This window comes from Trichoplusia ni, chromosome 9 (assembly GCF_003590095.1).
Source record: "Trichoplusia ni isolate ovarian cell line Hi5 chromosome 9, tn1, whole genome shotgun sequence".
NCBI classification, from domain to species: Eukaryota; Metazoa; Arthropoda; class Insecta; order Lepidoptera; family Noctuidae; genus Trichoplusia; species Trichoplusia ni.
In genome coordinates, this window is record NC_039486.1 from 11,916,881 (window position 1) to 11,932,128 (window position 15,248).

Here is a 15,248-nt window from a genome sequence, read left to right on the forward strand (position 1 = left end):
ATTAATATAACATATTAATTTAATATAATATATTATAACTTTATTTATATCTCAACATAGTTTTGAAGGAAATCCTGAACTATAGAAGTTGATTTACACAGAGAAAGGACCATGAAAATTGTTTTGATTTTTGTTGATGGAAAACTTTTGCGTGCTTTGAACAAAATCGATTGTTTTGGGTTGACGGCATAAATGACGGAAGCATCAGGTTCTTGTTTTTATTTTGAATTCATTTAAAAAGAAATAACAATACAATTTTCCATATTTTGACAACAATGCAGTTGCTTCGTAAAATAAATTAATATTGTGTTCTCCAGTGAATAATTCCAAGTGTGTGCTTATTCCAACTTACAAGGTTTTAGAAATTCGTTGTAGACCTATATTTTTTTTTCTGATACTACTAAACTCCTGACTAAATCCGTTACTGCGACAGTTTTTTTTTTGTAAATAGATATAGTTCATAAGATTTCTTATTAGCTACAAGAACTGGATCATCTATCATCAATAGCCTTCAAGAAATAAGAACACCAGCAATTTGTCTTAGGAAGCATTCTTAGCGCCTTTTATTACGAAAGTATCGGATTCCAACGGACTTAGCAACACACATCTTAATCAAACACACTCCCTCTGCCATACGAAATTAAACCTTATTTGTTCAGCAATAACAGTCCTTCGAATAGTTTCAAAATTTATTTACGTGTTCAAGACAATGCCTTTGTAAGTAACTTGTAAGGTTATTCAGCTAAGAAACTTTTGCATAGCATAGAAGGCAAAGGCCGTAATAACTGTGTAAATTGTGATAGCATTATAATTTCCGGAAAATGTTTCTCGACTTAAAGCAGTTTGGGTTCTCAGAAAGTTAAAGAAAATGTTTTGTAGTGAATGTTCCATTTAAGCCTTTTGTGAAACTATATGTATTCTTGTTTAAAAGAACCCAAGACATTCTGTGTGACGTACTGGTAGTTAAACTATTATGATGAAAATTTTCATTTTTTTTCAGCTATGACTAAAAAAGCTTGTCTACCGCGTTTCGGACTCTCACATGAATAGTTTCTTGAAGTTATCAATAAAATCTAAAAATTATTTGATGTAGGTGACACTTAGTATTATTTTTATTCTGGTCAAAGATGACAGCGAAGTCTTACCAACACGTTACCGATTTAAACTTTGATACGGAATCCAAAAAAAAATCGGTGAAGTGTTAAAAGTCAGACTTCAGACACTGAGGGATCTGTACAAATAGAAAAACAATGAAACAAATTTGGTCACCCATTAAATTGATGACCGTAGTAGATATCGTTTCATAAAATTAATCTTTATTTTTAGTAAATTTTGTTACAGCAGCAACAGAAATGCATAATATGTGTTTCAACTGTCCAGCTATCACGGTTCATTAGATACAGCATGTTGATAGACGGAAAGACAGCGGTGCCGCAATGGTCGTGTTCATTTCAGTTAATAATTATTCGGACAGATAGAAAACCCTATTGTTCATCTTACAACTTCAGAAGTAAATAAGCTATAACTAGTTATATGGAACACCTTATACAGGGTGTCCCAAAGCTCAACGATAATCTGAGACCGGGTGAAAGGCCAAGTGGTAACAGATCAGGGAAAAAAATCTGTTTCTATTTTTTGAAAAAAAAAAAATTTTTTTTCATTGCATTAATTTATAGTTTCGAATAATAGAATCGTTAATGAAGATCCCGGAATTAAAATACTCACAGCGAAATTGTCACATTGGTGATCACAGGACTTAAAAATGCGACAAGGGATGTCGAATTTCAACTTTTTAAATGTCTCTTATCGCTGAACTGACTGATATGGTTATTTTTTATATTTTTCCCTGATCTGTTATCACTTGGCCTTTCATCCGGTCTCAGATTATCGTTGAGTTTTAGGACACGATGTATATGCTATAAGAATCCATTTTGAAGTGGCTTTAAGTCGTTCTCATATCCGATTCATAAAACTTTTGTATTCAATTATGACTATTAATTTCAATAAATACAGCATAAAATTAATACATAAAATGTCATAATTATACAACCTCGTACTTTTTTTTTGACGAGTTCCAACGATTAAAATGTATACAAATTTGAATAGACAAAAATAAATTTCCTGGAAATAATTTATTTCAATGAGAACGTTCTCACAATACACCGGAATCATATCAAATCGAATATTATTGATATCTGATTTATTGGCAGTGATGTGCGTATTTTATTGTAATACGTCATATCCTTTTTCTTGAAAGGAGAAGGCGAAGACTGTTGTATTTTTTTAATGTTAAAGCTTATGATAAGAATTGTATAAATTTTTTTTTCTTGATTTATCCTTGGTACAAAAACAGCACATATGATGCGGTGATAACGTTGCCATTAAATGATACTTTATTAGATTAGGTAGTTATATTTATTTAGATATCGTACCCTAAGGATAATAATGGAAACCTTTTTTTATCAAAAAAAAACGACTCCCACAGTAACGAATCTTTTCCCTGTGTCACGGGGGTTTTGCAAAGATACAAACCACATGCACAGCCAGTGCCGGCGTTAGGGGGGAGGGGCGTGATGGGGCGATGGCCCAGGGCGTCAAATTCTGGGGGGCGCCAAGGTCTGAAGTTGGAGTCTCTTGCCTCTCCTGGCGCAAACCCTCAGAACTGTGCTCTACGCTAGAGTTGGAATACTTCCACCGCCAAACGTAACGCTAAAGGAAAGATGAAATTCTTAATATTACTTTACTTGGGATCAGCAAAAAACTAACAATTGATATTGCTTCCTTTATTATTATTATTTGACGCTGCAAACAACAAATATTTTTAATTAAAAATCGTTGTAAAGCAACGGGTAACACGATTATAAATTTGATGGGTGACCAGTTTTGTTTGTCCTCTTAGTTGAACCCGCCGCACCGAGCGTTTGATAACTACAGTGTTTGGTTTTATAACTTTGAGTGGACAATGATTGTGTGAAAAACAAAACACATTTTGTAAAAACAATCCCGTGTTTTGATTGCATTCCGAAAGCGCGATGTTTTATCTAGCTTTTTTATGCCACCAATCAAATCTATTGTTTTTAGTTGAACAAAAACATGGACAAATAACATTATTTTTGCCATACATAATTTCCTTTTTACAACAATTTTCTATCTACTGATCTCTCAAACAATCAATCAATCAACTCAGCTTATTGCTGTCCACTGCTGGGCATATATCATCCCCAATTTGCGCCACAACACCTGTTCCTCCGCATCCCACGTCTGATCTGTCCTATCTAGATCATCGGACTATTGGCCTATATGATATAATACCTACAATAAATATCACAAAAAAAAACATTAAATTATTTATTTCAATAAATAAAAGTAATTTATTTAAATACATCAACTTAAAAATATTTATACAATAAACTGAACTTAATATTTACATTTTTAAAACTATGTATATCATCCTTTTTTTTCCTAGCCTACTGTGTCCCACTGCTGGGCAAAGGCCTCCCCCAAATCCTTAGACGACTCTCTATTCTGTGCCGCATGGAATCAGCCAACTATATCAATACAAAATGAAAAATATGCATAATTTACAAAGCGTCAAAAAAGACATTCATCCCTGCCAAAGTAGGGAAACGTGCCCAGAAGGCTGGCTGCATTGCCACGTTGTATGGCAATGCTAATTCTTTGAACTTAAGGTAATATACCACCAGATGTGGAAGCAAGACAGCGCTAGACATTGTAAAGCGGCATCTCTTTCCCACACCTGCAATCATTTTACTTCAGGAGGCATCAGGGCCCCAGGTAGTCCACTAGAGACCGCAAGTGGTGAATAATTTACGAAACTATTTCCATTATATGTGTCGCCAGGAATGTCTAGTGTACGGGTAATAATCGATAATGGGCCTTGTTATTCGTTGTTACACCACACGGTTGTCCTATAGATTTACCTCGATACAATTTTCTGTGGTTGTGAAGATCTTATAACTGTAATTTTATCATTTTATGTTTCCGGGATAGCATAAATAATACTTGTCCATTATTATGCAATAAACCACAAGACGAACACTGGAAAAAAGCTGTCATCATCCCTATTGCGATCCCTGCATTATTGCCATGAGTTGCCACACACCGAATAAATGAGGGCGGCATTGCACAGAGGTTAAGGTTTAATAAGTCAAGTCTCATTCTACCCACTTCTCCCCAAGTCCCCCAAGGACATGACGTAAGGTCTATTAGGATTCTCCCGTTGAAATAAAAAAAAGATATCCCATTTCCTGACACGATAATAATAGTGACTAATAATGTCGTTAAAATGGAAACCGTATACGTTATAAAAAAATTAACTAAATCATCCTTGTTTTCACACTCACTCGTGGGGAGAAAAAGGTCAGACAGTGAATAACAAAGATAGATTTAAAAGAATTTATTCTGTTAAAGAAACACTCACACGTCACTTGCACTGACTCAAGAATTATGAGTGTGTTGCGTAATGAAAACCGTTACTCATATAAAATTGCTACAGCTGTTGCCCGCGGGTCCGCCTGCTCACATCTTCACATCGAAAACGAACCCACGATAACATAAATTAAGGATAACTAAACTAAACTATCCCATGTGTTAATTCAGGTTTATAAACTATCTGTGTGATTAGTTTCGTTCAAATCCGTTCAGTGGTTTTTGAAAGAGGTACAAAAATCCATATTTTATATAAACTTACGTGTTTATATAACTAATACTAAGTAGGATTTTTTCTACTGGAATATGGATTTATGTTGTATATATTTGGCGTTTTTTCATCTTTTGGCTTTCGTATTTTTATTGCTAGCACGTCGGTCCACACTACTGGACAAAAGCATTACTCTATTCTTACTATTTTTCCTGCTTGCAGAACGTGTAGGTACGTGTATTTCATATCACAATGGCTGTTTGAAAATTATTTGTCAAATGCGAATGAGTGATGAAGATTTTATTTATTTCTAGGTTCGAGAAAATAATTTTTAGGTTTTAATTTTTACACACATTATAAATTAACAATACGCGTAATATGCGGCACGTTCTTTGTCTGCGATAGACTATTAAACCGATTTTCGATTTCCGATTTTAAATTTCGCACTGCGTGCAATTTGTAATACCTACCTTGAAAGTATTTTTCAGCTGCAAGCTGCAATATTATTGCATTGCAAATTAATATGTTGCGGTACGATGTTCACCGGGTTGAATAGTATACATATATTTTTACAATGCATAGATGTGTATCATTAATTCACATAGTACTTAATTTACTCAACACACATAATACTATAAAAGTCCGAAACTAAACAGGTAATCCAAAAAACTGAGCATTTTAAACACAAACACTATAGCCTAGCCTAAAAACTCCTTACAGGTACGTATAAGATACTTTTTTCGTCACCCCATTAAGATTATTAATTATCCTAAATTATCAATAGGCTTAGAGTGTCAAATAAACGAACATCAGCAAAATATTACGCAATTAAAATAATTAAAGCTGTCAGTAGTAAATTATAGATTGAAAGGAAAGTGTGATCAATAAATCTTCCAGAGAGTCTACGAGTATCTACCCTTAGTTTTATTCTTGCAGTTGTGAAAGGGACGCCGCTATAGATCATCTTATACTGTCTCGCTTTCACACCTGGTATTATATTACTTTAAGTATTGGTTCTTATGTACGTAAAATGGTAGAGAAATATTCTTGTCAAGGCAGTCCTGTTTGTCTGTTGATTTATTTTGTTTGTTTATAGGTGCGAAAACAAGCCTAGGATGAGGTTGAATGAGACAATTAATTTATTTATGAATAAAATAACCATTGTCACAATTTATCACATATCACGTACATGTACATATTCGTTGTATGGGATAAGTAATTTTTCAAGGAAGAAACAAGTGACCACATCTTCTTATAATAGTTTTATGAAGGTCTATCCTTCGCCCCTCCCCTGCTAGAAGTAGATTCAGGTTGTTTCTTCGGTAACACGGTTAACCCAAAGGCCTTTTTGAATTCACGTGCGTATGATAGAATATCGACTTTGGCTGGAAACCGGTAAAAAACATCGACAGTAAGCCAGCATATCTGAGAATATATACCTACTACAATTATTTAGTTATTTTTTGTCTAGCCCACTGTGTCCTACTGCTGGGCAAAGGCCTCCCTCAAATCCTCCCACTATTTTCTGTCCTAGGCCACATGGAACCAGCCCAGTTTTAAGTTATGGAGGTATTTTTTATAAAAAAATATTTGAATTTCATCATCAATTTTCCAAGATTTTCTTTTGCTTTTTTCTCGACTATGATATGTTTCACAGTAACTATAAAGTCAGTGTTTACTGAGTTAGGCGATAACTCAACGTCGGGTCCTTCGCTACGATTAATGGGCTCGAGTGCTGGTACTTTTGATATACGAGACACTTGCAAGGTTATAGTAATAGTAAACGTTTAAGTAAATCGAAAAGAATATAATAGTAATAGTTAGACGTATTTTGTACATAAGTATCTAGTGACCTGTTAAGTAGCCAATAATTAGATTGTTCGTAAGCGTTAGCCCCAGATTCATATTAAATTATAATTTGTAAGTAATAATTCAAGGCTAAATTCCTGACTAAGGTATTTCTTTATAAAAATGCTGACGATGTCGCGTGCAACACCTAGTATACTAACAGGATGGTTTCGTTATGACTCTTAATCCTAAGCTTATATTCGATGACTCTGCAGCAGAAGTGTGATAATTTGTATGACTCACTAATCTCTAACGATCTCTTACGCATAAGATTTTTCTACAAGACTTTCGCCCTACAATATTTTAATAGCGTGTCGATACACCATACAAGGTTATTCATGTTTATAACAGAAAAGAAAGCTTCCTCAGTTTGACATATTTGTTTATTCATTCCGTCAAAACCAATGAATAAAACATCTCTTTAATTTTATGGGTTCTAATTATCTGAGCTCCGGAATTCTTTGAAAGAAAAATGTTATTGGAACTGGGTGACCCATTTGCATATTCAAATGGATAAGCAAGTGTTATTTTCATACATATTTCATTAATAATAAACACTATTAAATAAATTGACTATTTTAATACTCGCAATTTACTTGCAGGCATTACTAATTATATGCTTGGGAAGAACTGCTTCTAAAGCATTGTGATTAAGTTATACAGGGCATCTGAGTGGGTAGATAGCTGGCTAGTATAGGTCACCAAGCCAAACCCACTGTGCGCAATGTGTCGCGGGTTCGAGTCCCGCGTAGTACAAGCATTCTTGTGAACCTGTTCTGAGTCACAACTCCCGAGTTGTTTTTATTCTTTGGCCAAACACACTTTGTAAATCTAGTGTAAGCCACAAATATAGTAAAATAATATACTATAACTTCCTCACAGCGCCATCTAGTCTCAAACTAAACAAAGCTTTTATTTTGAGTATGTATAACAAATCAAATGAATATACCTGTAAAATCACACACTATTATATAGATAAAGTACACGCAAACACAGCACAAATGTTCGTGCTCATCATATAAAAAAGTCCTAGGCGAGAAGTTGATCCACATACCTCCGATATAGCTGTCAGGGCCACTAACCACTAGACCAGCGTGCCAGTCAACTATCTGTATATAACATTAAACATGTTATCTAGCGTTATCTAATAGACTCCTTCGCATCACAATAGTTCATTGAGACGGCACATCAATCAGATTCGATCGCTTCTAATTCGGTACACGACCTAAATCAGTTGTCTGCATCATCGACGCATTGAATTGTGCCTACTTATTGTGTGATATGAATTATTGACGTTGCGTGTTAATTATAATGATGACACATGCCTGGCATTGTCCAACGGCCGGGTAATGGCCCGTTTCCATTAAAACGTGTGTTTTCAGATTCCATTGTTTGCTTTTTTAAGTACTTCCTCAGTAAGGAATTTAATCGAGGGCTTAGAAAATATCACAAAACTCGACCCAGTTGCGTCTGCTCATCATTAAGGACTCTAGAAAATAGTCGGCAATCCCGATAAATACGCATAAACCGGTGCATCATTTAATAATGAATCTTTCTCGCGACAGATAGTATAAAATTATATTTATATACGATTTCTCAAAATTATATTATTAATTCTTCAGAAGCAGTTTTTCTTGGTTTTTAAATCAAGATCGTAATCTAGCGACAAACGGATATATCCAATCATTCTTTGCTCAAAGTTTTTCGATGCCTCCAGGGAAAATTCTACCGTAACTAAAATCGATTTCTCCATTTTATTCGAATGTTTTCTCCTATCTGAAAATCTTAAGTAAATTATCATTATCTATTTTTGCTACGTTTCAAATTGAGTTCATGAACATTCGCCCCCTCGGGGGAGGGAGCGCGTAGTGCCTGGCTCTTTCTGACTAAACCTAAGGCACATGGGCCACCACAACAACCGCTGATATTCACTGTAGTTTCATACATTTTATAGGGACTCGCCGCACACGGTTGGAGCTAGTGGTCGCATTCGTGTTTTGGGGAAGGTAGCAATGCGTTGCAATTATTCATGCACAATATTCCTTTTACTGCTATAACAACACTTTAGCGCGGGAAATAATTAAAGCGCGTTGATTTTATTTGATTAAGTACAAACCTGTTCTGCCTATAAGTAGACTAGTTTTTTTAAGTGTTACTTCAACATTTCTTTACTTTAAATAGAATTGTAATCTTAAAAACATTTTCAGATAAATGTTACATAAGATTCGCGTCTCGGAACCCACTTAGTGCTTACTTAAACAACAAGACTTACCTTGAACTACTCAAAACATTTTAGTTTCTGCTGATTCAAAATAAAGTGCTAAGTTTTAAAACTTTACCTGAGAAGCAACAACCACCTTAAAGTAAGAGGAAGATGGCACTCAAGATCGTATGGTGCTATCTCGCTTTTAAAACTATCGAAATCTTGCTTCAAGGAATGTTGGCAGTCTTTGATCTCACTCTAAGACATTAAGCCTCTCCATATTTCACGGTTTCAACTAATCCACTTTGAGTTACTCTCCCAACTTTGATATAATTATTATATTTAATATAAATGTGAGTTTGAAATAGAATTTATTAAAGCTTCAACTAATCTGAAACTCGCATGAAAGGGTTGGATTGTTCAATTTTGGGTATTATGAGGTACTTTGAAAAGGGGTCTTCACTCTGGTTTTATTATGCGATATATTATATGTAATGTAGAGGAGCTCGTAGCTAAGCTATAATCACATAAGTGAATCGATCATAGGTTAAGCTATGCTTGACGCGGTTGGTCCGTAGATGGGTGACCATCTTTGTCATAACCAGTTCCTCCGTATTTTGGAAGGCACGTTTAGTGGGTCTCGGCTTTTATTCATACCTCTTTGACAGTCGTTACAGGTAGTCAGAAGCTTTAAAAAGTCTGACAACCAGTCTAACCAAGGGGTATCGTGTTGCCCAGGAACTGGGTTGAGTAGGTCAGATAGGCAGTCACTCCTTGTAAAACACTGGTACTTAGCTGAAACCGGTTAGACTGGTAGCCGACCCCAACATAGATGGGAAAAGGCTAGGCCAATGATATATGTAAGTAATGTATATTTTTAAGCTTCCATATTTAAGTGGTAAAAATGGAACTAAGGCATATGAAACAGGGTCTTCATTTATCTGACAAGGTCTTTGAAAGATCAGATGCGGAAGTGAATTTTATATTCGTCCAATGTTTTGTTTTTCTATTAAGCATCTATATGAAAAAACGACTCCCACTCTTAAAAATGTAATCCGCGTGTCGCAAGAGTTTCCCAACAATTCAACTCACATGCACAAAGACAACTAGACTCAGAACAAACATTCGAGGATTACACAAATACTTGTAGGTACTGCGCGGGGATCTAACCCTCAACACATCGCGCACAGAGCATTTGTCTTGGTGACCTCAACCACTTGACTATCCGTGCAATTCATTCCGCATATCTAGTGGCTTTAAGTTCCTTTCATTCTATACATGCATCTAGGTTGTCTGGAAGAGATTGCTTTTTAGCGATAAGACCGCCTTTTGTACTCATCATATTTATTTGTATTGACCTAAATTGTTTTTCCTTATGATGTACAATAAAGAATATTCTATCTTTCTATCTATCTACTATCTATCTATCTATCTATCTAGTCTCTGAGAGTATTGTATACATTTTCGTATTATAAACGAAACTTTACTATCAAATATAAAGCTATAACATAAATTGTTTACCAAATAAAGATTGCCTAAATGTTATCACAGTTCATTGTTGATGGCGTTCGTGTATCTACGTAAAGAGTATAGACATCAAAGAGTTTGTATATAAACTGTTTGTCAGGTACTTGTTAAACTCTTCCTTCGACAGAACAAGTTCCGTACGTGTTTTGATTTCAATACCCCTAAATGTACCTGTTATAAGTTCAAGGTAAATCGTATTTTATTTCAAGGGCTATTGAGTTTAATTTCAAAGAATTAAGAAATACTACTTTACAAAGACAAAAATCCCATACTAATAAAAAAGCGCGATAATGGTCATACTCATTTTCTAGACAGTATCTGAAAAATAAACTTAAAAAAATAAAATCACTTAAGAAATCTACAGTTGACAATGATTAAATTTTAAATCTATTCACAACCGATCACGGAATCTTAAAGCACCTTGTACCATTTTGGGAACTGCTTATACAATGAACATAGGACCAAATGCAAACAGCCTGAATAACTAAATAGTAATGCAATTGAACAGGGGGCCTATCACCCAGTCCTATAGAAATAGTAAAGCGGTCGTGGAAAGGAGAGGACGCTACACATTGTAGACTTGTATCTCGTTCTCACTCATAGGACCCATTAAATTGTAAATTTATATCCGTGGTGCCTGATAACTGAGCTTAACTCAGTTGTCAATCTCTTTCCTTTGCTAAAACTAGCTATTTCTTCTCTTGCCTTCCACTTGCTATGGAGGGAATTGGCCATTTTTTCTTTACTATTTTTGATTAATTTGTTGCGGGTTCCAAGGCAGTTAATTGTCCCCTGGGACACACCGATTTAAAGGGTTTCGGTGGTTTTCATTGGTTTCATTGTAGATTTTGGCTTACAGGAGTTCCAATAACAGGCATGTGTGACTATGACTGTCCACTGCTGGGCATATATCATCCCCAATTTGCGCCACAACACCTGTTCCTCCGCTTCCCACGTCCGATTTGTCCTATCTAGATCATCGGACTATCGGCCTATATGATATAATACCTACAATAAATATCACAAAAAAAAACATTAAATTATTTATTTCAATAAATAAAAGTAATTTATTTAAATACATCAACTTAAAAATATTTATACAATAAACTGAACTTAATATTTACATTTTTAAAACTATGTATATCATCCTTTTTTTTCCTAGCCTACTGTGTTCCACTGCTGGGCAAAGGCCTCCCCCAAATCCTTAGACGACTCTCTATTCTGTGCCGCATGGAATCAGCCAACTATATCAATACAAAATGAAAAATATGCATAATTTACAAAGCGTCAAAAAAGACATTCATCCCTGCCAAAGTAGGGAAACGTGCCCAGAAGGCTGGCTGCATTGCCACGTTGTATGGCAATGCTAATTCTTTGAACTTAAGGTAATATACCACCAGATGTGGAAGCAAGACAGCGCTAGACATTGTAAAGCGGCATCTCTTTCCCACACCTGCAATCATTTTACTTCAGGAGGCATCAGGGCCCCAGGTAGTCCACTAGAGACCGCAAGTGGTGAATAATTTACGAAACTATTTTCATTATATGTGTCGCCAGGAATATCTAGTGTACGGGTAATAATCGATAATGGGCCTTGTTGTTCGTTGTTACGTGTGGTTGTCCTGATTTACCTCGATACAATTTTCTGTGGTTGCGAAGATCTTATAATTGTAATTTCATCATTTTATGTTTCCGGGACAAAGTTAAAAATATGTATCCATGATTATGCAATAAACCACAAGACGAACACTGGAAAAAACTGCCATCATCCCTATTGCGATCCATGCATTATTGCCATGAGTTGCCACACACCGGATAAATGAGGAAGGCATTGCACAGAGGCTAAGGTTTAATCAGTTAAGTCTCATTCTAACCAATTTTTCCCCAAGCACATGTAAGGTCCATCAAATTCTCCCTCTGAAACAAAAAAATACCCCATTTCCTGACACGATAATAATAGTGACTAATAATGTCGTTAAAATGGAAACCGTATACGATATAAAAAAGTTAATTTAATCATCCCTTTTTCACACTCACTCGTGGAGAGAAAAAGGTCAGACAGTGAATAACAAAGATAGATTTAAAAGAATTTATTCTGTTAAAGAAACACTCACACGTCACTTGCACTGACTCAAGAATTATGAGTGTGTTGCGTAATGAAAACCGTTACTCATACAAAATTGCTACAGCTGTTGCCCGCGGGTCCGCCTGCTCACATCTTCACATCGAAAACGATCCCACGATAACATAAATTAAGGATAACTAAACTAAACTATCCCATGTGTTAATTCAGGTTTATAAACTATCTGTGTGATTAGTTTCGTTCAAATCCGTTCAGTGGTTTTTGAAAGAGGTACAAGAATCCATATTTTATATAAACTTACGTGTTTATATTACTAATACTAAGTAGGATTTTTTCTACTGGAATATGGATTTATGTTGTATATATTTGGCGTTTTTTGATCTTTGTGCACGTTCTTTGTCTGCGATAGACTATTAAACCGATTTTCGATTTCCGATTTTAAATTTCGCACTGCGTGCAATTTGTAATACCTACATTGAAAGTATTTTTCAGTTGCAATATTATTGCATTGCAAATTAATATGTGGCGGTACGATGTTCACCGGGTTGCCTAGTATACATATATTTTTACAATGCATAGATGTGTATCATTAATTCACATAGTACTTAATTTACTCAACATAAAAAGAAAAATATACATTATTTACAAAGCGTCAAAAAAGACATCCTCATCCCTGCCAAAGTCGGGAAACGTGCCCAGAAGGCTGGCTGCATTGCCACGTTGTATGGCAATGCTAATTCTTTGGGCAAAATATAGACCAGCCTTCTGATCACGTGTAGAGTCGACCAAACGCTTTGCGAGTTCTTTATAAAGAACTCGTGCACCTGGTCCCCATGTCCCGAACGTTTCGACCCCAAACGGCTCAAAAATATAATTACCAACAAGGTTATTATATTTCCGCCGTTTTAGGGCTTCCGCGGCTCCAGCAGCAGCGCCCGGCGAGACCGCTGAACTTAGAACATGGGATGGCGCGAGGGTGTCGACGCATGTCGCGTCCCACGCCAAAGGCCGACCCAATTTCCAAGGAAGCAATGAAATTCCGTCAGGTCTCTTACCATCGTTGCGTACCAAACCATTGGGTTCTAAAACGGCAGGTACACCAGCAGTGACAAGAGCACGACGAATGATGTCATTATTAAAATTTGCATGACGCGGTATACGCCCCGCGCTCCTGCCGCAGGACAGGCCATGATGACCAAGGCAATCGACTCTTTCACCGCATTGGCAAAGATGAGATGCGACACATTCTACACCCAAAATTACTCAACATTCGATTTACTCAACACACATAATACTTTAAAAGTCCGAAACTAAACAGGTAGTCCAAAAAACTAAACATTTTAAACACAAAGATTATAGCCTAAAAACTCCTTACAGGTACGTATAAGATACTTTTTTCGTCACCCCATTAAGATTATTAATTATCCTAAATTATCAATAGGCTTAGAGTGTCAAATAAACGAACTTCAGCAAAATATTACGCAATTAATTACTCGGAAAATAATTAAAGCTGTCAGTAGTAAATTATAGATTGAAAGGAAAGTGTGATCAATAAATCTACGAGTATCCACCCTTAGTATTATTCTTGCAGTTGTGAAAGGGACGCCGCTATAGATCATCTTATACTGTCTCGCTTTCACGCCTGGTATTATATTATTTTAAGTATTGGTTCTTATGTAGGTAAAATGGTAGAGAAATATTCTTGTCAAGACAGTTCTGTTTGTCGGTTGATCTATTTTATTTGTTTATAGGTGCGAAAACAAGCCTAGGATGAGGTTGAATGAGACAATTTATTTATTTATGAATAAAATAACCATTGTCACAATTTATCACATATCACGTACATGTACATATTCGTTGTATGGGATAAGTAATTTTTCAAGGAAAATACAAGTGACAACATCTTTTTATAATAGTTTTATGAAAGTCTATCCTTCGCCCCTCCCCTGCTGGAAGTAGATTCAGGTTGTTTCTTCGGTACCACGGTAAACCCAAAGGCTTTTTTGAATTCATGTGCGTATGATAGAATATCGACTTTGGCTGGAAACCGGTAAAAAACATAGACAGTAAGCCAGCACATCTGAGAATATATACCTACTACAATTATTTAGTTATTTTTTGTCTAGCCTACTGTACATGGAACCAGCCCAGTTTTAAGTTATGGAGGTATTTTTTATAAAAAAAATATTTGAATTTCATCATCAATTTTCCAAGATTTTCTTTTGCTTTTTTCTCGACTATGATATGTTTCACAGTAACTATAAAGTCAGTGTTTACTGAGTTAGGCGATAACTCAACGTCGGGTCCTTCGCTACGATTAATGGGCTCGAATGCTGGTACTTTTGATATACGAGACTCATGCAAGGTTATAGTAATAGTAAACGTTTAAGTAAATCGAAAAGAATATAATAGGGGAGGAGTTTTCATGTTCTGCGTATTTTTCTTTAAGGCAATTTTAGCACTGTTAGACGTATTTTGTACCTAAGTATCTAGTGACCTGTTAGGTAGCTAATAATTAGCTTGTTTGTTAACGTTAGCCCCAGATTCATATTAAATTATAATTTGTCAGTAATAATTCAAGGTTAAATTCCTGACTAAGGTATTTCTTTATGAAAATGCTGACGAAGTCGCGTGCAACGCCTAGTATACTAACAGGATGGTTTTGTTATGACTCTTAATCCTAAGTTTGTATTCGATGACTCTACAGCAGATGTGTGATAATTTGTATAACTCACTAATCTCTAACGATCTCTTACGCATAAGATTTTACTACAAGACTTTCGCCCTACAATATTTTAATAGCGTGTCGACACACCATAGAAGGTTATTCATGTTTATAACAGAAAAAAAGCTTCCTCAGTTTGACATCTTTGTTTATTCATTCCGTCAAAACCAATGAATAAAACATCTCTTTAATTTTATGGGTT